We start from the raw sequence: 20,955 nt of genomic DNA, 5'->3' as shown, positions 1-20,955 counted from the left end.
GCTCAACTTGCTTAATTTGCTGGTGGACCCGCCGCTATAAGTAGCGAAGGGAGCCCCAGCATCCGCAAATGCTAAAGTGCCGGCTCGTTCGTTCCGCTGCACTCGTCCCCTGTTCTAGGAAAAGGTCTGGTAATGCGCCAACTTAGTCTTCTTCTGGTCCAGCAGACGCGGGAATTGAAGTCCTGTTCGTGCAGTTGCTCGAGATATGTCTTCTTTTTCCCAGGACCTGGACTGGAATAGGTGCCTGCCCACCCTCTCCTCTGACTCACGTTCGAAGTCAGTCTTCCTTCAACCTTCAGCCCTAACTAAGCCTTCAGCCCTAAGCCTTCACCCCTTGCAAGTGAAAGTGATTGTTCCGAGAAAGTGAAAGTGATTGTTCTCTCAGACTCTAAGATCAGAGCGCTAGGCTGGCAAACAAAGAAGGGGTAGGTAATAACTCGTGGAAAAAGAACATAAGAGGAAAGAGGGATAGATAGACCGCTCTTCCTTGACACTCGTGGCCATCATTCGTCGCATTAAGACATCACCACATCTTAGTGTGGGTGCTGGCTCTGATTGAAGTTGCCAAACATCACGCCTTCCAAGTGGATCACTCGCTTCCTTTGTAACAAGAAGCTCGGCCGAAGAAGAAGAATAGGGGAATTCCACCCACCAACAAACTGAGATCAGTCATTCGGACAGTCCCATGTCTTCGTCGCCGCCTACTATATCTATGTATGCATTATGCTCTAACAATCTACTCTACTACTATGCACTTCACGAGTTCAGATAGATAGATAGATAGATATATGCTTGCCCCACCAGCAGCAGCCTTTGGAACAGGGGAACAACCAGCCTTTCCCGCGAGAACTACTAGAATGAGAAAAGAATCCCAAGAAGACTCAGTGGGAAGTCAAGCCCATCCCCTGCTTTGTTTTCTTAAGTAAACGAGCGGTCCCATGGATGGCTATCGAGGATTATAGTTATCTGCCTCCTCGAGGAAAGGTACGGTCGAAAGACTGCTCTTCTCATTCTATCTAACTGACTGTTCTAATTGTCCAATGGACTCTTCCTAATTACTCAACAAAAGACTTCTAAGAAAGAGCACAAAGAAAACAAGAGCTTCTCCGTCCGGCAAACCTGTAGAAGTACCCATCGAGTCGAGCAATGATCCAATGAAGCAAGCTGCTCTTTGTCACCCCATTTTCCCCGGAAACCAAGAGCAGGAGCAGCCCATTCACATTCAGGCTTGGTCAATGAAAATTGGACTATTTCTGGGCCGGAACCGTAGCCAATGAGTCTGCTCCACTCCTCTTTGTTCTGAACCACTTGGCTATAGCTATTTCCCCACCTAGGATCCCCAAAAGAATAGCATAATAGATAATATAATAAAGTGAAAGATCAGATTGTTACAGAAGACCAGATCGAGGGAAGGTACCGGACAATCAAAGAAAGAAGCCAGCTTAAAAGAAAAGCACCCTGGTCGAAGCGAAGCGCATGCGATGAGGGAAGAGAGAGACCACCAATGCAAGTGGATCGACTTAAGCATCGATTTAGAAGGCGACAACATGAAGCATGAAAAAAGAGCCAGCCGCTTTTCTCGTTAATAATGTTCTGTTACAAGCAACAACGAGAAAATACGCTCTTGGACGCATGCATGCCCCTATCCCCCACCCCTTTAGTTTAGCCTATGCTTAGCTAGGTAAATAGGCTTGAAGTATCCAAGTAGCGCTAAAACGAAAAAGCGAACTATTGGAATTCTTGGGCTTAGCCTTTGAATTGCCCTGGATCAGTCCTATACTAGGTCACAATCAACCCATAACTAAAAAGAAAATAAAAAGATCGAAGTCGAGAAGCTCATCGCTCATGCTTCCAACCCGTGCTTTCAACCCCGGCCAAGAAAGTGTGCTTCGCTGACACGCACAATATCTTCGCCACCCTCCCGACTCGCGATCCCCAATGTGGCTTTCCTCACTTCGGTAAGTTACAAGGATGAATGCAAATAGCAAGGCGCTATGCCGCGTGAAGTGAGACTGGCTGCCCTAAGTTAAGTGCTTCCTTATTAATTATTATAAAATGATCTTGCTCAGTAGGAGGGCTTTTCCCCTTCTGTGCAGCCTTCTTTTTTCTCTGGAAACAAGAACAAAGAAGCAAGCCAAGATCAATATCAATGGAGGGTCGCCCCAGTCAAAGATGGTAAGAAGGAGTAGCATCAATAACATTCATTGTATGTACGCCTCTCAGCGATCCACAGGCATCTGTAGCATGTTGTACCCGAGGGTTATTTGGGCTGTGCCTATTATTATCAACTACACCATGGACAATAATCTTAGTCGGAGTAAAATTCCTTACCTTTCAACCCAAAGCTGAACATATCCGCACAGGTATTCTCTTTTTTGAGGATCCATTTTAGATAAATGCCCTCTTTTGATTAGCCAGTTTCCAAGGGGGAGAAGCAAGCCGAACCTCTGAAAGATTTTAAATTCCGTAAGTAACTCAGTGAATGGATTGGGAGAATAAAATGAAAGAAAGACGAACAATTTCGTTCGTCATAAAGTGGTTTGTTACACATACACAGTATTGCAGAGACGGGCTGGCTAGGCTCTTATAGAAATTGCGTTGCGTAAAGAGATTCGTCTTGCTTGATCATTGCATTGAGTGCGTGGTAAATGCTTTTGTTTTGACTGAACCTCCCATTGCTCTCTCTCCGATAGCATGCAGCTTCTAAGGAAGACAGATATATAGAAAGTGTGCAGTGAGTTCATCTTTCCAACTAGAAATATCATAAGAGAAGAGAGCAATGCCCATCAACTCCCATTCCTTTCTTGGTCGGACCAAGCCCATTTTAATTTAACAACAGATTTACGACAAGTCTTCCCTTATTTTAGAGCAAGAAGCGGAAAGAAAGCTTTCTTTATCTTTATGGATAACCAATTCATTTTAAAATATAGTTGGGAGACTTTGCCCAAGAAATGGGTAAAAAAAATAGAAAAATCAGAACATGGGAATAGATCTGATACCAATACGGACTACCCATTTCAATTATTGTGCTTTCTCAAATTGCATACCTATACAAGGTTTCAAGTTTTGATCGATATTTGCGGAGTTGATTATCCTTCTCGAAAACTCAGATTTGAAGTGGTCTATAATTTACTGAGTACTCGGTATAATTCGCGCATTCGCGTACAAACCAGTGCAGACGAAGTAACACGAATATCTCCGGTAGTCAGTCTATTTCCATCAGCCGGCCGGTGGGAGCGAGAAGTTTGGGATATGTTTGGTGTTTCTTCCATCAATCATCCGGATCTACGCCGTATATTAACAGATTATGGTTTCGAGGGTCATCCATTACGAAAAGACTTTCCTCTGAGTGGATATGTAGAAGTACGCTATGATGATCCAGAGAAACGTGTGGTTTCTGAGCCCATTGAGATGACCCAAGAATTTCGCTATTTCGATTTTGCTAGTCCTTGGGAACAACGTAACGGTAACGACGGATAATTTGGAATCATAATAAGTCCAGTCCAGGGGACAAAGAAATAGGAAATGCTATTTGCTTCGTAAGAAGACTTCTATGAAATGAAAAAGTTTAACGGGAATTGTCTTGATCGTCGGATATCATAAAAAAAAAATGAAATGGCAAGAAAAATGGAATCTCGATAGAGAAAAAAATATCTGGAAAACAGGGAAAGGGGTCTCTACAATGACTATGTAAAATCCTCTAATTGAAAAGGATGTAGCGCAGCTTGGTAGCGCCTTTGTAAAGGATAAAGAATGTCACGGGTTCCAATCCTGTCATCCCTACCTATTCTTTTCCTCTGGGCAGTACGGGGGGACCCATTGAGATCGATTCAATTGGGACATAGAAAATTTTTTTGTTATTTTTATGATACTATATATGATAGTATATGTATGCAGGGTGTAGTATTGGGTTACAAAAAGAATCCTTTTCTTTGATGTTATTAAATACTTATCTATTGTGATAAGAAAAGCGCTCTTAGTTCAGTTCGGTAGAATGTGGGTCTCCAAAACCCAATGTCGTAGGTTCAAATCCTACAGAGCGTGATTTCCTTCTTGTTAGGTCGAATTAGACTGAAATGACTTAACTAACTTGAACAGTAAGCAAAATTTGACCTCCTCCTTTATCCAATCCAATTGAGGTTAAGATTCCTTATATTATTATAGATAGCATAACTAATGATTAGAATTCTCATACCTTCTCTAACTCTTTGATCGTGAAATCACAAAGAAAAGTTAAAAAGAGAAACAAAGCTCATAACATAAACCATGCTTCCTCTCCCGTAATTTTTTAAATCGAGCGAGCTTCACTTCCTCGTAACTTAGAGGAAGGCAGTTCTCCTGCCGCGTTAGCTTATTGGCAAAGAAGCTTTAAACAAGACAAAACTACGCTCTTTCTGCTTATTAGTCAAGCAAGTCTTTCACTCCTGTTTACCAGAAAAAGCTTCAGAAGAAAAAAAGAGGACAGGCTCAATCGATTGAAGGATAGAGCGGAGCATCTAAGCGAGTAAAAGGGGCTAACTTGGATGCCCGGGCATGGGCTAGACTTACAAGGGCAAGAATCCAAACTTTTGAAATAAGCCAATCTTTTTAAATTTAATAAATAATAATCTATGGCTGCACATTCATATTAAATTGTTCCTGAGCTTGCTAAAGGGGGAATTTAAGTTCAAAAAGGAAATCCTGGCGCACTATTAAGCGTTGCGGGTGAGCAACCCATCATTGAAAGGTCGAAGTCGAAAAGAATGCTTTTTTGACTGTAAAATTTATTCTTTTTACCAACCTTACCTTAGGGGTAGAGTCTACCTCATCCTTAATTTCGATCAGATCCCGATCAATAAGAAATGAAACTAATCCAACACCGAAAGGCTTCGATATATTGATCGTTTTGCTTTCCTGTTTAGGGCCATTATTAGTATTAGAGGTAGCAACTTTTCGCGTTTGAAAATGACCCCTCGAACCAATCGGGGAAGTCCGCCGGCCAGAGGAACAGGCCCATGACATAGATTCCCCCCGCTCACGCCTAACCCGCTTCGTAAACCAATGTAGTTCCTATAGCTCCTAAGTGGAATAGAGGGTTGGACATGGTTTCCCAGTCGCTAAGGACCGCTGATGGCATCTGCCCCGCCCCAACGCCTAGGGCGTGTGCTTCGTCAATGGGCATAGGCGCGAACTTTCTTTCGTTTCCATCATCACCAACCGAAACTACTCCCAAACGACTGCACAATAGGTCTCCTTGCGCAAATCTTAACCCTCGCATGTTCCCCGCGCTTTGTATACTGCACGCATTTCGCCAGGAAGGAAACGACGTACCGAGGGTTGTTCGTCCATGAACGCAAACAGCGAGACTGACCCTACCCTACCAAGTGCACGAATATATGGCAACCTTTTCCCCGACTACGCTAAGCAAGTTCAAACCTATCCCTTTGGCCCTTTGGAACGGCCCTTCCGATGCAAAAGACTCAGTTCTTTCATCGGGTGCGGTTGGCGCGGTTAAGGATACAAGTGTCCTGGCGCGACACTGCTGGGATGAAGAAATTAGACGATTTGCTTTTATGAGAGCATGTCTGCTTTCTTAGGATGTGACTTTTCCTTCTAAATCAACTTTAGAAAGTGGGACAGTTCTAGAAAGAGGTTACTCGTTAATAGATCTTTTCTTTGAGGAATGGGATTATACTTCATATTCACATATTCATAAGGAGGCCTGTTCAAACGCCTTTCTTCTTATAAAGTCCATAATTTCAAGCCTGACATAGCATTTCCTCCTTCATTATGTTAACTAATTTCTTTAATTCTTTCTTTTTGTTTATACTAAATTATATACTTTATTTCATAACTCAAATTCCCTTTTGAAATGAACTTTAATTTGAAACTTTTTAAACAAACCCGTGTTTTTTCGGCATGACCTGATTTTCTTAGTGAACCAGACTTTAAAAAGAAAATTTTTTAATAAACCCGCTATTTTCGCTTGTGATCTGATTTTAACTAATAAATTAAAAAAAGGATTTGAACTTTTTCATTTTCTCGAGGATTTTCTTGCAAATCACTTTTTACTAGTGAAATCAAAAAACAAAGTCTCACTTTTGACAAAACCCCGTGATTTTCGTTGCAAATCACTTTTTACTAGTGAAATGGATTTTCAAAATTCAAAAGTTAGTATAACCTCGTGATTTTCGTTACTAAGTAATTTTCCCTAATAAAATCACAAAATCAGTGTCACTTTTGACTAAACCTGTGATTTTCGTACTAAAGTGCTGATTGGAAATTTTACAACTATTAGCGTAAGATACGAAGTTTCATTTGTTCCTGGATTTACTGACCTTTTAGGACAGGTGAATAAGCCCCATTTCTGAGGCAAAGACACCAAAAATCGCGGGTTTCTTCCAATTTTTCAGGTTTTCGCTTCGAGGTCGAATTTGATTGCCAAAAATTAAAGTTTGTGATTTTATCGAGTTGGACAGTCGAAAATACCGTAAGCAGGTAAACACTTTTTTTATTATGCTATTTTATGCCCCAACACTGCTTTGGTTAGGCTGATAATCCCATCCCATCGATGCAACGAAATTCTCGGGAAAACTAAACTTTGTACTTGCTTTTTGGCCAGTCATTTCTTGCCTTAATAATGCCCACTTTTTTTATTTTATGTCGAATTTTCTCGGGTTGGGTTAGACTTTCTCATCTATTTACTTATATAAGAATGACTTATATAGTAGACTTTCTTCCTTCTCTTAATTAATGACTCGTATTTCTTGATTTGAGATCAAATCATCACTAGTAGTGTTCGGTCCCAAAGGTCTGCTACTGCAGACGGGAGTGGTTCTCTCGCTGAGAGGGGAATCCCGATTGCGAACGGGTGTATGCGATTGATAATTGAGAATGAAGAGCACAACTGGGTGAAGAAAAACGCAAGGACGCACTCACAAGCAACTGAGCACTCGCCGATACCGTCGATGATCCATGCTTTTCCGATCGGGAAACCTTATCCCATTCTACTATATTGGGTAGGCTTCCAGCCTATCTTTAGGAGCATTACTTACTATATTTAGGAGCATTTATAGCGCTGCCTTGAGTAGCATTGCTGGCTTTATTACGTCGAAAATGACCTACTTGCTCTTCAGGGCCTCACGGTCTAGAAAGAGCCTTCCTCAATGCTGTTTCGAGGGAAAAAAGTACCTCGCGGACTAAGTACGGGCAATTATATTGGGCTTATTCACCCATAAGCCGAGGCTATTTATAGCTCGAAGAGGAAGAAGGTCCGAGATAAGATAGGCCGAGTACAGGCTCCTGGGTACAGTGGAATCTAACCCCTGAGTCGAGGTCTGAAAGACTTGACCAGAGGGAGAGGAAAAACAAAGGGGAAAGGCATCCCTCGGTTGTGAAGAAAGAGAACCACTGATCGTGATCTTTCACGATTTGATTAGTTTTGGAAGGCCATCCCCCACAAAGAGAAGGCGGGCTTCGGTGGCTACCTGCACGAAAGGACGGGCAATCGTCTTTATTCTAGTTAGGGCTCTAGCGGGACGTATCCTTAGACTTATAAGTCTAAAGGGTCCCCAGTCCCTTTTCTCTTTCTTTATTACAACCTTCTTTTTTTTTTATGTCAAAGACCAAAAGCTACGCGCAAATTCTCATTGGATCTTGGTTGTTCTTAACAGCGATGGCTATTCATTTAAGTCTTTGGGTAGCACCACTAGATTTTCAACAAGGTGGAAATTCTCGTATTCTCTATGTACATGTTCCTGTGGCTCGGATGAGTATTCTTCTTTATATCGTTACGGCTATAAACACTTTCTTGTTCCTATTAACAAAACATCCTCTTTTTCTTCACTCTTCCTAACCAGTACGAAATGGGTGCTTTTTCTACGCTTTTAACTTTAGTAATCGGGGGTTTCGGGAAGACCTATGTGGGGCACCTTTTGGGTGTGGGACGCTCGTTTAACTTCGTATTCATCTCATTCCTTATTTACTTGGTCGCACTTGTGTTTTCAAAAGCTTTACATTTAACCGCTCCTATTTCAATCCGTCTTTGGACCGATCGATATACCAATAATAAAGTTTCCGATCAATCGGTGGAATACATCGCATCAACCTGGGAGCATTAGCCGATTTGGTACATCAATACATGTTCCTATGCTCATTCCAATCTTGTCTAACTTTGCTAACTTCCTCTTCTTAACCCGTATCTTCTTTGTTCTGGAAACACGTCTTCCTATTCCATCTTTTCTTGAATCTCCTTTAACGGAAGAAATAGAAGTTCGAGAAGGAATACTAAAACCTAGTTCACTCGCCGAGTCTTTTTGCATCCATGGCTGAATGGTTAAATCACCCCAACTCAACATTGGCGAAAATGTTTTGATCTGTTCGATTCTGCTTGGATGAATGAAAAACATGAAGAATAAGAAAGAGAATCCGGATCAATATCCATTTAATAATCTCGTTTTTTGAGTGAGTCATGAATTTGCCGTTATGAGTAAAAATATATGCAAAATCAAAGTCAAAGTCAAATCTTACTTAACAAATCTTACCTAATTAATTAATCTAGCGTGGAGTGATCCTTTTATTTTCTTTGTTTGAACGAGAGAGGTAAGTTAGTGCATAAGTGGTTGCTATTGGTTCTTTGTTCTCTTCTATTGTTTCGTTTTCTTGGCTCGTTCCCTTTAATCGCACTTCGGTTTGAGCAACGTACCCCCCCCGGTGCGAAAAGAAAAGAAAGAACTCTAGCTCAATGCTCGCAATTAGTTAAGGGAAGACTTTATTGACTTTTAAGCTAGGTTATAGGGTTGGTTCTCTCTGGGGATGGCTTCTAATTCATATATAAATTATACGCCTATATAAGGTAAGGTATTGGGGAAACCGCGTTAAGGGGACCTCAACGCATGATAGCTATGTCACAGATTTGAGGGCTTAAAATCTCGTTTCGTGTGAAATGAATTCTAAGGAAAAAGAAGATACGCCTTCTTATTCACAGAGCTACGATACGACACCTACATAACATAACCAAAGGAAGTGGACTCTCAACAAAGATACATCTTTGTTGCGCTCGGCTCAATGGATCAATAACATACATCTTTGCGCTTAGCGGAGTTGTTGCGCCCCTAGCACCGCCCAATTGTAATCCCTCAGCTCAATGATCCCCCTCTTCCTGCCTGCCCATATGAATGAGTCTCCCCTTCCTTCCATCATAAAGTAAGGTACAGCCCAACTATGAAAGTAAGCCAGTCCACTTTCCCGTATGAGCATGAATGCAGTTTTGGGGAATGACGCCATGGAGCCAACGACCCAAGTAGGTTTGGCGGGTCGGGCAATGAAGCAATGGGTGTGCCTACCACTTACTTGTCCCGATCGACAAAGGGGCCTACTCCAAGCATGTGTATGCGGGCTCATTGGGCAATGTTTCCTCCACTCAAAGGTCACACTTGCCGAGACAAATAACACTTCGGGGTAAGCCATACTTGTTCCAAGTCAACTTCAATTACAAATTGTAATGGTTGTTTAGACTCTATGGAGTATGGGTGTTTGCACGACTCTCCATGAGTATGGGTTTATGTGTGAAGCGGTACTTCCTTTGCGGTTGTAATGCTTTGGCTTCTTTACTATTTGTTCATTGGGCAATGCTTCCTTCGGGTTAAGCTCCGTCTCATTTTGGGGACGAGATGTGGTCCCCCGAGCTAAGCCCCCCCCCCGTTGCGTTAATGGTGCTCTAGCTGCTTGACTTCGGTGTTTACTTGAAGTAATGGCTTGATCTCGGCTTGACTTCTTGTTCACCGGGAACATCTTCGATGCGCATTGCCGGCGCAAAGCGGCCCTCGCACGATAGTGATGAGGATAAGGATGCGGAGCATAAGGCGCGGCTTGTACTTCCTAATAACGCGGATGCGAAGCGGGAGTATGGCGGCAAAGATAAGCCGGTCTGCGTAGCGAGCTTACCCCGAAGATACCGAAGGGTATGGCTTACTACTAGTAGTTGTTGCGCGCCAACAGCTTTACACTTTGCAATAACAGGTGGAGCCAACGACCCAACAACTATTGAATCGAGAAGAGCCTAAAGTAAGTAAAGCGGTAAAGCGTGACCGTTCGGAAACCTCTAAGTGGGCCTTCCTACTTTACATCGAAAAATGTAAAGGCAAGGTAGAGTCCAATTTGCTTCAATCCTTACCACTATGTTCGTTTGAGGAATGGGCCGAACAGACTTCCCAAAGAAACCGACCAACCACCAGGCGATGAAGAAGAGGAGCAATCCCTCGGAGAGGATGCGCACCCGCAAGAGTTCTTTCCTTACCACATAGAAAAAGTAAGTGGCTTGATAGAAATAATTCCTAGTGGCATGATCAAATTCACATTGGGAACCAAAGCAAAGAGGAAAGGTTTACTTGCTTACGGGACAAATAAAAGAGACAAGTTAATGTGGAATTTCAGCGAAACTCACTCTACTAACAAGTTACGGGATACGAGCCTCATCCCCACCCCTGTCTCTGGGCAGCTTTTTATCATCTCGGTGAGCCTTCCCCTAATACATGAGAGAGGTCGTGATAAGAGTTTCCGAGTGAGGCGAGGGGCTCCTCTCAATCGACGATTGAGTCCTCTACGGCCAGTACAATGCGCTAGTCGCATCTTCTATAAGGGTGGCATCTAATATAAAGAAATCTGTCCTTGTGGACTCTGTCTCATCTTTTTTTATTAACTATATATATTCATTCATGAAAAAAAATGAAGCAATCCGCTTCGCACCTTTATCCCTTTATTTTTTGGGGCAAAATGCATTCTCACAACTTTCTATTGAATAAAAAAAATGCCTAACCCATGCTCTCTGGAAAAGTCTTCTCCAGAAGTTTTATACTAAGCCCACTTATTCTTATCCCCATGTGGCTGCCTTTGCTTTTCCCACAATCACAAGCCCACTGGGCATAAAGAAAACAGAAGATCCCCGTGCCAAAGCAGGCATATTTCTTGGCTATCCTTTTTGCCAAATCTTTTTTTTTCTCTCTCATATATGATTCTACTTTAAAACCCATTTACAATTTACACTAGAGGGAGTATCAGCGCAGCTTCGATAGGACAAGGTTTGAAGAGCTCTTACGCGGAAAGTCTTTCTCTCTCTCTCTTATTCAGTTCGAATCCTCGGTTATTTGATAAAGCTAAATTCTAGAATAGAATAAAGAATCGAATCATAGAGTTCAGATCTCGCATATAAGTAACAAGACAAGAAGGGAGAGGAGAACAAATCAAGATCGACTCACTTTTAAGAAGCATGAGAAAGAAGCGAAACTCGACTGCTTGGACAGAGTGGATAGAGCTATTGCCAGAGATGGAGACGGATAGGTAGCTAGACTTCCAAGTTGCGGCATGAAGTAGCGAAGACTGGTCAGTTAGATTTTTCAGATGCTGGAGTGAGTTCTTGAGAAAGAACAGAACTAGACTTCAATGGAAAAGTCGGAAGAAGATCAACCGGGAGTCCCCGGCTTTCATATGCTCTTTAAAAAAAAAAGGAGTTTGAGGGCCTTAAGAAAGGTAGACCGTCGGGGTAAGGAAAGGGTCGATGTACATTGATTTTCATATATAGAGAGATTCCCCTGTATAGCTAGCCTTCTTCTTCATCTTCATACGAAGACTTCTTTTGAGAGTGAATGAGATAGTTCGTATGAGGTCTTACGCGGATACTCTTTATATAGGGAGACTTTCTTCATTATGCTCGAACATAAGATAAGGGAGAGGATGGACTGGTTCGTCGAAATAATATAGCCGAGTACATACTTTGACTCGGGACCAGGAAAGGATAGGAAACCTCGAGCAACGGGAGCTCGTTCACTCGTTCTTCGGTATGTAGCTTGACTCACTCGTGAAAAGAATCCGTTGCAACAAGTATGAACGTATGTTGCTTGCTTGATGGTGGCTTACCAATCGATCCACCGCCCATCCACGAAATGGCCGACCTTTGGTCATGTGTTACGAGGGGTTTAAAGGGGGTTTGACCGGGAACTACTAACTTGGCTTGGTCACTCTATCCACTTTGGTTGGGCTCGTCTGTCTCTCTTTCGTAATTAGGTTGTTCCCCGATTATCCGCCTATCCTATCGCCATCCGGAAAAGAGGCGTGTCGTTGGACTTGTTATCTAATTCGTTCTTCTTTCCAATCTTTCTTCTACTCAAAAACAAGCCTAAAACACGGGTTTTGGGTCTTTTTTTCAAATTAAAATTTGAATTTAGAAGGGAAATTGGATCACAAGAAAAAATCCCGGGAAAATGCAATGATACGACGATGTGCGCCGGGGTTTGCGCATTGAGTCTCGTGGGCTGTTTGGATTTCGATCGAAGGCAAGGTCATGAGCGAAAAAAGGAATTGGAAGGAAAGGGAGGGCTTCCATCCAGTGTGATTCGATTCCTTGGTGTGGAGAGATCTCTGCCATAAAACAAAGAGCTCGTAGGCCTTATTCTGTAGATCAAAGGGCGACGTAATTCTCCATTCATTCGAAAATTCTATATAATATATAACAAAGAAAATTACGCTAGGATCGAAAGAAAGCTACGTAGACTACATGCGCATCTAGTGCAGTGGCTTGGAAGTAAGCTACCTTGACCATCTTCCGAAGTTCTAAATAATCTACGATCAAAGAAAGGTCAAAGAGCGGATCGCTCTACATTCAATCACGCCACGTGATCCCGAACTTCTTCTAGTTGCGGGACGAAATCGCGAGTTACTTAGAAAAGGTTGGCTCTGAATAAGCGGCCAAAGAATAAGCTCAATTCTTCCATAACATAAGGGGACGAGGTTGCGCGCGAGCCAAGTGACGTAAGTGCACAAGAGTACTTCGCACTACAACCATCTCTTTTTATAGGTTCTACGGACCGATGCCCTTTGCTTCATCCGAGAGAAAAGAATCATAGACATGCTTAGGTTATTAGAAGGAAAAACCGCCATAAAAAGATTCCTCGTGTATCATCTGTAGCAAAACTATGAACGGGAGCTAGCAATCCGGACCGTATTGAAAAGGTTCCTAAGGCACGACATAGAAAAGTCACAATATTAAGAAACAAAGTCCAAGAATGAAGAAGGGGTAAAATGACTGAATGAATACGAGCTGTGGATAATACCCGAGGCATAAAAGAAGTATTTTCTACGGGATCCCGAAACCACCAGCCACCCCGACCTAATTCATGATGAGCCCACCAACTTCCTGGCAAGATGTCTACGGTTAAAAAGCACCGACATATCAAGATCCAAATTCTAAGAGCTTCCGGTCACGGTCGAGACCACTTTGTGTTCGTGGCGGTCCAACAAAGAGGCAAAGTAGTGGTCTCTTTCTTTCCATTACGAATACGAAAGAAAGGCTTCGCCTTGAACCGTAACCCCCCCCCCCGCCGTGTCCACTAGCGCTCTTGTCCGAGCCAAGAGAAGGCGAAAAAGCGCCGCCGAAGCGGCATGAGCAGGCTTCTTTTGCTACGCAACAATAAAGCAGGATAGCATTTGGTGCCCACATGTTTGAATTTAAGGGTAAAGAGCTCGCTTGTTATACGGGATCCGACGCATCCAGCAGAGCAAAGTAGCGTTCCATTCTTTTCGGCGGCATCCTTCCGCATTGGCGGCGAGTAGAGTGCCACAATCTCATTCATCATTTTTGATCTACATAAGCCAAAGCCCATAGCACTGGCAACGTCTCCGGCATAAATACAAGGGGGTGTATTGCTGATATAGGATCTTGTGGAACATGATTTGATTCTGCAAGCGGTTCGGTACGAACAAAGAAATTTCGAACAAAAGGATCGGAACTCGCTGATAAGAAAGGAAAAAAAAACAAAGCAATGCCAAGAGCTCCGTCAATCCGATGTTCATCGATAGACGAAGCTCTCTCTTTATCATCTTGTGCCAGATGCAACAAAGGATGAGTCCTTTTTCCTTCTCGCAAACCACGAGAGCGCCTCGCGGCCAGAAGAGCAAAGCTCATTTTCCTTTTAGGGTAAAGCGGCGCATAAAAAAGAGCTGGCCCGACAAAAGTCCGCTTCCTTCGCGAACAAAGTTCAGAATCAACAAGAGTTCGTAGAACGAAGGGAGTGTACAACTGGGGTTCGTGAAGAACTCTACTTTTTTGTTCATAACGAGGAAGAGATAGAATGGAGTTCTTCACGAAGTTTAAGACAAAGGAAAAAAGAAGACTTTCTCTATGGCCTCCTCGTTTTGAGACATTATGGTTTTGGGATCGACCCCGGTAACAAAGAAGGAATCCATAAAAACTTGGGATCCGACACCATAATAAAATACTACCTTCATGATTAGACCATGTCCCTGAGATTTGATAAAAGAAAGGTGCATTAGCGGTTAATACGTTGTAATTGGATAAGTTATTAGAAATATGACGAAACAAAAGACCAAAGAAAGAAAAAGAATACACCAAAATGCGGGTCTTTGCACCAAACGCCGGTGGTTCTTTCTTCTGTAAGTGAATGAAATGAAAAGACCCGGAAATAACGAATAATGAAACAATTCATATATTGACATTTCGTGCTCATTTTAAAATTTCTGCTTTGTTATTCCCATCATCCGGTAACCACAGGATGATCCACAAGAAAGGTGGCAGGATTCGAACCTATGGCCGGCCCACCCCTGACCCGAAGGAACTGCAACCAACGTATCCTACGGATCGTCCTCTTCCCTACCAAAGAGAAAAGAAATGAAAAAAAGAGGGGTACGATTTCTGAGCTTCTTCTTTAAGGCGAGACCTTAGCTCCCTTTGAGCTTGCCACGTGCTTTTCTTCTTTGTCTTAGTGGTCCTCACTCATGGTTTCGTATGTTGTCCCCTTCACTCACTCTTTCTCTTAAAGGTGGTTTTGCTATTCGATCTCATTGACCCCTTCGTTTTTTGCTTTGCTAAGGCTCCCTTATAGTTGAGATTGAGAGAGTTTCCTTCTCTCTCTGCCCTTCTGTTAATAGTTTGACGTAGCTTGTTAGGTCTAGTCTGATGGGTGGGGTCTGATTCTATGGACTTTGTCGGACTTTGCTTAGCCGCTTGCTACGTTTTATTCACCCGCTCGCTACGTGACGACTCAGTAGGGTATGAACCATTGGTCAGTTCGATTGGATTGGTCCCTTTTTGCAATGCCTCTTCCTATTCTTCCTACTTTGCTTCTTTAACCTATTCTTAGGTTCTTGGGCGAAGTACCGGCTCATTCTCTTCCCGGGCAGCACATCAATCAAGGGATGGATGAATGCCTTCTTAGAATATAATTTTAGTTAGAGGTAAGCTTCTTTATTTAAGAATTTCTTGAAGTACTAATCTCAGTATAAGTAGGAACAAGAAGAGGCCTCTCTTCCTCCAGCTAAAGCTAAGGCAAGGGCGGCAAGGGCAGGAGCTAAGGCAGGTGCGGAGCATGAGCCAGGCAAAAGATTAGTCGATCAAGCAGCTCTAGGATGTGGGTGAAGTTCTTGTTGAAAAGCAAGCAAATGAGGCAAATCACGCAGTTCAAGTCGAAGACGTTGCAATTGTTGATCCTGGATAGAACGGTTCCACTAGAAAGGTCTAAATGGAAATATATACTTCTTTCCCAAAGCCTGTTTACGTGGCATCTTTCCTATGCCTTGATACCTCATTAGAAGGTATACTTCAAACATCTTTGATGAGGTTTATACTATCTTAAATGTTGATCGAGATGAAGCCCGGCTGTATGCAAACCGGTGTCTCCCCGAAAGCACTTCAAGAACACAAGACAGGGAAGGCAAGCGGGGAGGGGTTTTAATCGAACCCAAGGCATCCGATCTAAAGAGGACAAGGAACACGCATTCAATATAAGATAAAGGCCACGTGAGAACCATTTGAGACCTTCCACGGGGCATAAAGACAAGGCTTTCCTAGGCAGAAATGGCATCTCACGACGTTTAGCTCTCACAGCAGGATAAAGATAGATCGTTTGCACGTCGTGTTTGGGAACCCAGACTCCCTGCACCGCAAGCCGTAGCATTAGGACAAAGATATTCGTGGTTGAGCATATGCGTTTGGACGAAAACTCATAACCGGAGGATTCCTAGCCTTAGAATCTTCGTTTGGACGGGACACGGGGAACTTAATGCCTCGTGCCCGAACGATACGAGAGGAAGATTGGCTTAGTCGTAGCAAGTGCCCAACAAGTGTAACATGGGCGAGCAAGTATAAAATAAGTACCATTAGTGGTAGGTTGGGAGATCTTTGGAAAGAGCATAACGCTTGCTTGTAACGAGTGGACTCGAGCATACGATCGCTTGGCCGAGAGCGACGATCCTAATCGCTAGGCGCTTTAGCGGTTGGAAGAGCCGAGCACATATGCATGTGGGGACCAAGCTACGGTCTTATCTCTCCTTACCAGAGAACTTCGAAGAAGAAGCCCAAGGTCTCATTCTTGGTTTGTCAAGGGGATTTATTAGCTCCACTGGATAGACAGGGGACAAGATAAGAGATTCAGAGCATCTCCTATAGTTTTGATTTTACGGATTTTTTGGTGTACCCACTGCATCTTTTCTTGCTAAGGTAATTACTTAAATAAGGTAGGTTTTTTAGCACACACTGTGTGGATTTTTCGGTGAAAAAGCTTCTCCAACCCGGTGATTTACGCACAACCCGATTTTCCTTAATTAAATCCTTTATTAAATTAATAAAAGCGTTAAGTATCCGTAAAAGAAACTCATCCTGAGATCCCTACTTAGATTCATTCTGTGCTCAAGTACGCTCATAAATTCTTCAATCAGGAGAGTAGTTCTCGAGCTAGTGTAGCATATAAAAGAAAAGCAGGCGAAGCCGTGCCATACTTAGAGGCATTCTGATCATAAGTGTAGTCCACTCTTATTTTACCGGATGAAATGAGACTCAAGCAATCAGTGGCACAAGTGGAGCTCGTGCCCTTTGTTACATTCAAACAGGAGAACTCATCCTTCAATGCGACTTTATTCTATCATCTATCATAAAGGCATAACAAGAATGCCAGTTAATCATATTAAGTGAGATTTATACTAGACCAGTTGGCCAACATGACAGTCGGGCTCGTCTACTGAGGTTCATTCCGCCATGAAAAGGAATGCTAGTTCACCTCATGCTTGGTGCTGATGACAGTCCTTCGAACAATGCCAGGACCAAGCCCAAAGCCACCTGCTCCTTTCATACATTTTGACAACACACTCGTTCGCTACGTCGCTCGTTTCATTCCTTGCGCCAACACACTCGCTACATGCTTCCACTCACTCGTTCGATATGATTCCAGCAATATCGTAATCAATTAGCGAGATATCGTAATGAAATGAGTTGGCAATAGTAAGACGTATTTCCTGCTCTACAATTAGCACAGGGGATAACCTCTTCCTGCTTTGTCAAGGAAAACGTCTAGAAGGTAGATTTCAGAGGCTATAACGCCCTTTTCACCTTTTAGTGGGAAATACCCCTTGAGGCGGCTCTAAAGCATGTTCTGCTTAAGAAAGTTTTTGATTGAGGCCCCGTGTTAACACGATCATATTCGATAGGAAGGTAGTTGAGCCTTGTTTCCTTGAGGATAAGATCTTCCTGCCCCGGTTGAACTCGATGATTGCCCAAAGGATTGAGGAATTCCTCGCTTGCTTACATACGCATACGAAAGAAAAGGGATGATTACGCCTTTAAGTCAGAAGAAGCCCCGCCTCCGTCTTAGGATGTTGTGTAATAACAGTGCTATCCTATCATGCTCAATAAGAAGACAAGTGAACTCTCTTCGTACACTCATAAATGCAAGTCTCCTCCTACAAAATTAAATTCAAAGAGTGAAACCTTGTATCACAGATGGTATCTAAAATTCTTAAATTTGACATATCTGGCTATATTTCATTCGAAAGCTAACTCATATCGACGAATGGACAGACCTATTAAAATAGGTTAAATCTTTCTTATATAGAGGTTACTTAGCTGTAAAAAGAGATTAAGCACTTTACGTTTTTTAGTAACATCATTATATACGCAATTAAAAGAGCTTCATACACAAGCTACGGCAGGTCCGGCGTCAGTAGAAGATGCAATTACTTTCCCTGTAGAAAGCACTAGCGGATACTACACCGGGAATAGATGAAGCGTCAGCAGCCCAAAGACTCTAAGAAAGAGTAGCCCTATCAATGGGTTCTTCTAGAACAGCAACTTCCCTACTATACTACAGATAAGTGAAACCTATTTGACGTTAAAGAATGAATGGGAAAGTGTTCCACTAGCTTCTTTATAACATGAGAATTTGGGACCTTACTTAGATTAGAAATCCTACTTGGGAACTTAGGGCGTGCCCAACCAATTAACTATAGTCCCGGAGAAAGCTCGGCTTAATATATATGTGCAAACAAGAAACTAACTCTTATAGTATATAAGATCAATCTGTGCTTCTAGTGATGATCTCGTTCACTATTTACAGCTTAGTCGGATTATTCAACCATTAACTCCAGCAGGGGACGACCGCCCTTATACTTAGCTGAAAGGAAGGGTTTAGGAGATTGCTTTTCCTAGTTAACAAAAAGAAGGCAAGTTACAAACAATAACTCCTTATACATCTCAAGAGACATCTTAAGGGACAGCTCAAGGTACAACAGAAGATATATCAGATACATCCGGTACAGATACCATGGCATTGGGCGTTTACAATACAGAAGAAGCTTCCTAAGCAACTATGTAAGGTGTTTCACCATGAATAAGAGTTGGTGGATCTTTAGAGGAGCCAGTGGAATACTTGATTGAGACAGTCCATATGACGATGGCGCATTCCTTTTTATATTTATAGTATATAGCTCTTGTAAGACTTGAGTGCATAGGAGAATTACTTACTACTACTGATGAATACTTTATAAGCTGCTAGTATAATGCAACTTTTTCAAGTTATTTGTCATCCGATAGGCAGGTCGCAGGTAAAAGAGTACAAGCAAGGCTTTCTGATCGGGCTAAACGATCCCTTTACTACTAGTTAGACTTCTATGAATTAACCGCAAATAGAGTTAAAATAGCCTGTATAGTAAAAGCAAAAGCACTTGGCAACAACAAATTCAAAGGAAACAGGGTGTTAAGTGAAAATAGAACGTCTTCTAATGGCAGCATATATAAGATTGGTAGTCATTTGATCTCCTATAGAAAGCTATACACTAGATAAAAAAAACCAGTTTGAAGTTAAAGAATAGGCGTACCACATTATAGTTAACAAGAGATGACATTACATTCAACAAAAAGAAGAAAGGGTTCGTGTCAACGCATCCCACAAAAGGTAGGGGAACAGTAGATAGATTATGAAGGAAGACACATATAAACACAAGGAAAGACGATGCTGCATCAGCGTGGACGTTAACAGACTCCTCCCTTACTATATAATATAAAAGATAGACGGGTTCATCCCGGGCATACGCTCTATAAGAACAAGGGATTCTTCTACCCTATATAACTAGAAACTATAGGAATACAACTAAGTAAGGGCATTCGAGAAATAATACCACAAGAAAGGATACTCCCGTTCTGGGTTAACTTATTCATAAACTACTAGATGACTCTCTAGAACGGGAACGCTTACTTTATTATCTTATCCTTAGTCTCTAACTCTAGGCAGCGACATGTAAGAAGATAGACTGGTTCATCTATAGGATTAAGGCACCTTTCTCACAAACCATAGTAGATGTGATACGAAGACTATTCCGGAGGTCGGTTAATAAGCCTGCTGCTAACCTGCCAGTGACTTAGCTCCCTATAGGAAAAGTAAGGGAATGCTATCATAGGCGGAAAAGATCTTCCTCAACTTAAGTAAGCCCCCCAGCCCGACGAGATGCTCTGCTTCGACATTACAAACGTAAGATTAAAGATGCCGGGTAAACTGAGGTTGCAGGCGGTTCATATCCGGGAGTAGATAGATCTTATATAGAAAGAGACGCTAGAGAAGGTACTAATCGTTAAACCCGTCATGGTAGAAAGAGTTAATGAGATTTGCAATTTCATCAGACCTGTAATGTGCCTTTTTAACTATGTTCCTATGATAAAGAATATAGCATATGGAAAACAAGTCTTCGGCGCCAAAGAAGTAACTCACAAGCGCAAGAGATACAATAACTAATAACAGAAGAGCTTCCTAGTCTAATAGTTAACAAGGTGCCATTCCTACATACAAGACACAGGAGAAGCATAAGCCAGGGAAAGCGGTGATACTGTTGTTGGCGTCGTATCGACGACTTAATCTAATTAAAATTAATAATAAGGGAAGGAAAAGAGACCCCGCCTACTACTATATCTAAAGAGACAGAGACATCCCCTCCTACAACTTCGTAGGAAGCTCTCGGTGCAACCCCGCATGCAGCTTGAGGGGGCAGCTATCGATGCTAAGGATATAGTTCCATTCCAGGTACACTGAGACTACTACTCTTGTTGTTGATGACTCTGAGACTCTAGTTAGAGCATATTTGAAACCAAGGAAAGAGGTACTATAGTGTAATCTTATTCCTGGGGTTCTTTATTTAATATATAAACTACGTTGCTAATGTGCATTCATTCCTAAGACTTTTCCCGGGGATCTATACGCAACAACAAAAGGACTTGTCGAAACGAAAGAAGTAGCGAGCGAGCCAGCCAGCTGCTAAGAGCTATGAATAACCTTCACTCATTTGATGTGGCAAAGACCCTTGCCTTGGGTTAATCCTATTGTAGGAAAGAGGTCTCACTAATTAACTAAGAAAAGTATCTCAACAAGAGTCTCTACTTAACTACGTAACACAACTAACTACGTAGCTCTGTAAGCTTAGTTGAGAGCTAAGAGAGAGGGCGATACGTAAACTAACCACTTAGTTAGAAAACAAGCTCTTAATGCCTTGCTTGGAACATCAACTATGTAAATGTCTCTTTAAGAAGTTTCTAGTGTTATATCGCTATAGTAAGCGAGTGTAGTATTCGAAACGAGTTGGTTGTTTGCGGAAAGCTTTTAGCCATTCAAACCTGTATTTTATACTTAAGAACTTTCATCTTAATAAGAA

The 20,955-nt window shown here is 42.3% G+C and overlaps 1 non-coding gene and 1 pseudogene across 1 annotated transcript; both read left to right on the top strand.

The window, feature by feature from the left end:
* The first annotated feature begins 3,970 nt into the window (after nt 1-3,970).
* Nucleotides 3,971-4,044, top strand: TRNAW-CCA (transfer RNA tryptophan (anticodon CCA)). The gene has a single exon. It is a non-coding gene; the product is annotated as a tRNA-Trp (tRNA).
* A 9,425-nt stretch (nt 4,045-13,469) lies between these two features.
* Nucleotides 13,470-13,877, top strand: LOC141620850 (uncharacterized; annotated as a pseudogene).
* The last annotated feature ends 7,078 nt before the right edge of the window (nt 13,878-20,955 follow it).

This window comes from Silene latifolia, chromosome X (assembly GCF_048544455.1).
Source record: "Silene latifolia isolate original U9 population chromosome X, ASM4854445v1, whole genome shotgun sequence".
Lineage (NCBI taxonomy): Eukaryota > Viridiplantae > Streptophyta > Magnoliopsida > Caryophyllales > Caryophyllaceae > Silene > Silene latifolia.
Note: the sequence above shows the minus strand (reverse complement) of the source record. Positions and strands in the feature narration are given on the sequence as shown.